This window comes from Penaeus monodon, chromosome 43, assembly GCF_015228065.2.
Source record: "Penaeus monodon isolate SGIC_2016 chromosome 43, NSTDA_Pmon_1, whole genome shotgun sequence".
In the NCBI taxonomy this organism is placed as follows: domain Eukaryota; kingdom Metazoa; phylum Arthropoda; class Malacostraca; order Decapoda; family Penaeidae; genus Penaeus; species Penaeus monodon.
The window spans coordinates 7,030,036-7,035,035 of record NC_051428.1 but is presented as its reverse complement, the minus strand read 5'-3'; positions in this window follow the sequence as shown (position 1 = coordinate 7,035,035).

The window sequence follows — 5,000 nt, the reverse complement described above, 5'->3', positions numbered from 1 at the left end:
TCAATTAAAGTAAGACCTATATACCACGAGTTATTTATTGGCAAAAGTAAACTGTAAATAGCTATTTCTGACAACACTCCACCCCTCCGTTATCACGTACTCCGTTATTGTGCATACCTCCGATTTCAACACCCTCTACTAACACGTCAAAATTCTGCGCATTGGTTGTTTTGAGATTATTTACGGGTTGTGCAATTTTCATTATATTGATTGGCTTCATGATCAGGAGTCGTTGGCTAGTAATTGGTCGGCTTTCCCGCTCTCTCCACTGAACAAGTTATTGACAGGATATATGTCGTGAGCTCGGCCAACAAAGGATGGAAGTTCTGATGATTGGGGTGCAAGCAGGCGAGCCCTCTGGTGGCCATTAGGAGAACCTGTCAGTTCTCTCATGCTTCACGTAGCCTGTAGTATAGGTGACGATCTTTGGTGTTTTTAGCAAATTCAGCATCTACAGTATTTTGTGTTTGGTGACTTCATCTTTTTTTGTGTTAGTAAAATCAGACCATTTATTTTGGTGTTAATAAATTCAGCATTTATTAGTAATCATTTTGGCGTAAATGGATTAAACATTTATTTGGTCTTTGGTGTTTTTTTATGTTTTACGTTTTTAATAATTCAATATTTATTTTTCTATTTTTATTGCAACTTGTACTGTTGCTAAAGAGATAATTTGCTATGATAAAGGTTAGGGAAAAATACAAATTCAATATGATTGTAACTGATTCTCCGTCAGAGAATCAATTAGAATATTCAGTTCTGCGATCGTGGATTTTCGCTATCACGTGCAGGCGAACAACCAGTTTGGTGCAATAGCAAGGGGTCAGGTGCTTCTCAAAAGATGAATATCAAGAAAGGGAACGTCTCTTTAGTGGAAATCACATACAGCAAGAAAAATACTCGTTCAGCAGAAAGCAGGAAAATTACCCCTTCAGTAGAAATCGGAGAAAGAAAAGTGTCCTTTCCGTGGAAATCAACGGAAAAAAGTGCCCTTTAGGTGAAAAGCAGAAAAGTGTCCTTTCAAATATAATCAGGAAAGGAAAAGTGTATTTTCACTGGGAATCAGAAGAACGAAAGATCTCTTTCAGTAGAAAACTAAAGTGTCTTTTCAATGGAAACCTGTCAGAGAAAAGTGCCCTTTCAGTGAAAATCAGAAAATAATGGATGCCTTTTCAGTCAGAAACGTGCCCCCTTTTCAGCTAAGGCCCTCTTTCAGAAAGACTGTGACTAACACTGATTACAGTCATAGTTTATAAACAAATGAATCGTTTGTATCACAAAACAATGTAACATGGACGAGAGCATAACTTACTACTTGGCAATGGCAATGTTGCATAAATTGGAACGAGCAGTATGTAATGGCACGCGCCAACTATGATAGAATTGCGTCTCGCTATTGGCTGACAGCATCCAGGGGCGGAGTTAAACCCTTTTTTTCGGTCCGCCCTTTCCATGCACTCACGTGTGTTCCCATGCAGAGAACGTCGTGCCCGGGCTGGTGATCCCCGACACAGGGACTAAAAATCTATTTCTGATATAATGCTATGTTTGTGTTTAATATTAATCGAAGGAGAGTAATATATGGTTATAAGATTATATGTACTGAGTATGAAAATGAAAATTGAATTGAATATACACTTCAGTTTATTGTAATGTTTTCTCTTGTATTCATTGAATATGAAGTGTGATAATGATGACATGATAATAATAATGATAACGAAATTATTATTTCGAAAGCGAACACGGTGACGATAACAACAATCATGGTGATGAAAATAATCGTGTTAAAGATGAAAAACACACAAAAAAAATATGTATAGAATAATCATTAATCAGCAGTAAACAATCATTAAAAAACGGGGAAAAAATGCAACTAACGCGGGACACCCAATAAACATAATAGAGAATTTACAGTAATCATCCCTGGGAAATAATTTAGCGTGCGAGGGCGTAGCGCAAATTTTGTCGAGTTCCAAGGGGGGGGGGGGCGTGAGGGAGCGGGGGCGATTGCTATTCAATGTTTAGAAATCACGGAATTAAATCACATGAAAAAAGTAACCGAGTTTGCCGATGGCCAGATCCTGCTATTGTGCTTATACAAAACAGCATTGTGTGTGTTTTTCATGAATTCAGCAAATTCTGTATCTATTTACGAATTTCTGCATTCTGAATATGCATAAACATGGATAATACATCATGCAAATGTTGTAAAAGCTTTATTACAGGATCCCGTCCTGTTATTAGTTTTATCTGCCGTTCGAAAGGAATACGATATAGTCTGTCTGCACACACAGAAACCGAGACTCATACAGGCACAGACACACATCGAGACACATATGTATATATATATATCTATATCTATCTATCTATATATATATATATATATATATATATATATATATATATATATATATATATATATATATATATCACAGATCACACACACACACTGATACTCAGACACAGACACACATGTATACATACACACACACACACACACACACACACACACATATATATATATATATATATATATATATATATATATATATATATATATATATATATATATTATACATTATCACACACACACACATATATATATGTGTGTGTGTGTGTGTGTGTGTGTGTGTGTGTGTGTGTGTGTGTGTGTGTGTGTGTGTGTGTGTGTGTTTGTGTGTGTGTGTGTGTGTGTGTGTGTGTTTGTGTGTGTGTGTGTGTGTGTGTGTGTGTGTGTGTGTGTTGTGTGTGTGTGTGTGTGTGTGTGTGTGTGTGTGCGTGAGTGCGTGCGTGCGTGCGTGTGATCGATGCCACACACATTTTTATTTACATTTATTGTGTGAACATCCTCGCAGCTTTGGTCGTTCGATCCCTGCTCCGGCTGGCGCAACACAAACCCTCAGAAGTCAGAAGCGGCCCACCGGTCACCTATGACTTACGGCGCCTCGTTAGTCATTCCTGCGTCCAAGATATTTACGTGTAGGTTTGAGGCCGGTGTCAGAATGCGAGTGTTTGGTCTTGGTTCATTTTCCCTTAGTAATCAATTGCCTTTCACGATTATTTGACACTATGAGGGCTGCCGGTAATTAACCAACAACGCGCCTGTTGATGCTTGGGAGATGCTTTCATTATCAGGCACTTTAAAAATTGAGGTTAAAATGATGTCACTTTAAATATTCTAGTCAAACTTCTAGTTTATTTAGGCTTTCGATTAAGCAGGTTAATGTTGTTATCCCTTAATTACAGTGCCAATAGAGGCTGTAATAACAAGGATCCGGTTTGACGGATGGGCGAAGAAGGTGCGGGTGTCCCTATAAACACATCGCCAGGCAGACGGTGATGTATGGTGGTCCGTCTAAGCACAGGAAAGGGAAGAACTGGTAACTCTAGACTCTGGAATGCTCTAATTTGCTAAGTCTTTCGAAGTATGCGGTGCACGTCAGTGACTATTTTGAACAGGTGTAAAAAAATCCAGACGTGTAAATAAGTATTAAGCTTCAGCTGATTGGAATAAAGGAGAAGGCGAATCATGAACTCCAGGGTTGCCAGTTCTTCCCTTTCCTGAAATGAGATGCATGGAAGTTATCATACTTTTAGAATTTTACAGTATATATACACACAAACACTGTTCTTGCAGAGATCCGAATATCAGTGTAACTCTAGCTGTGGACATCTTGTCGACGGTATATTTAACATTGGTACCACGTCTACATTTGTGAAATGTAATTGATTTCAGCAGTTAATGTGTTGAATAATGAGAAGGTTCAGGGGAACTCGCGGCAAGTTGATACACTTGGAATTATTCCAGGTATTAACGCTTGATGATTCTGATTAAAACACCGCGTGCTGCCTCATTAAGGATAATTTACTCATGAAACTGCTCATGCGAGGCTTTCTGGTTATGAATTAAAATCTGTGCATGAGTGATGGCATAGATGGGACAAGTTGGCTCAACAAAGATGAGGCATGCTGGCACAGTGCCACGCGTTAGATGGGGATGGCATCAGACCTCTTTATTAACTTTTTCAGTATAAATTCTAGTTGCATTGACTTCAATTTTGCGAATTACTGTCATTACCGTTGTTGCTGCTATTGCTACTAATATTGCTCTTCCTACTACTACTACTACTGATTTAATTACTACTACTGTACTGCTATTATCACTGCTACTACTATAATTATTGCTACTATCTACTACTGCTAACCTAAATATCATTTTCACACCAATAAAATCTTATAATACTACACATTCAAATTAAATAATATATTTGAACATTTCCTAAGAAAATGCAAATGATTTCACGGAATAATTACCAGGAGGTTTATTGATTTTCACTTAGACATATGGCAGACTAACTACGTCCAATAACAGAAAAAAAACAAACAAACTGGCAACTCTACTCTGGAGTTTTCTGATTCACCGGGTCTTTGGTGAGAAAGAATAACAAAGTGGTGTATACGGACTGAAGTAAAAGAATGAGTATATTGTATATGGACTGGAGGAATAGCAACCACGTGTAAACGTATGTGTGAAGTGTCAGCTGATTCGAATAAAAATGAGAATGGAAGTGCCCAGTGTCCGAGGTGAGTTGCCAGTTTGTTCTTTTATAAATTGGACATGCTTCAAAAAAAAAAAAAAAATCATGTCATGTTGAATGTTAATATATTTAATATTGAAAGTTCGTTATCCTTAACTATTTCAACAGACTACTTGATTTTTTTTATTAATCAAAGATGTGTGAACTGTGTGCCAACTTGGAACACTACTGTCTTTTTTCTTCTAAAGAATACTGTACTGTAGTTTTGTACCATAATTTTCTTATATTGAGAAGAAAATGTATGGTTCTTTTTTACTGAAAATGCTAAATTAGCAATCCGTTTTTTCCTTCACTGTCGACGATGTAAACGTTGCGCCTCCTCTTGGCGTACTACTATTTCGCATTACTACTGCTATTACATCTTACGTGATGGAGATCGGTATTGGCATGCTTGCAACAAAG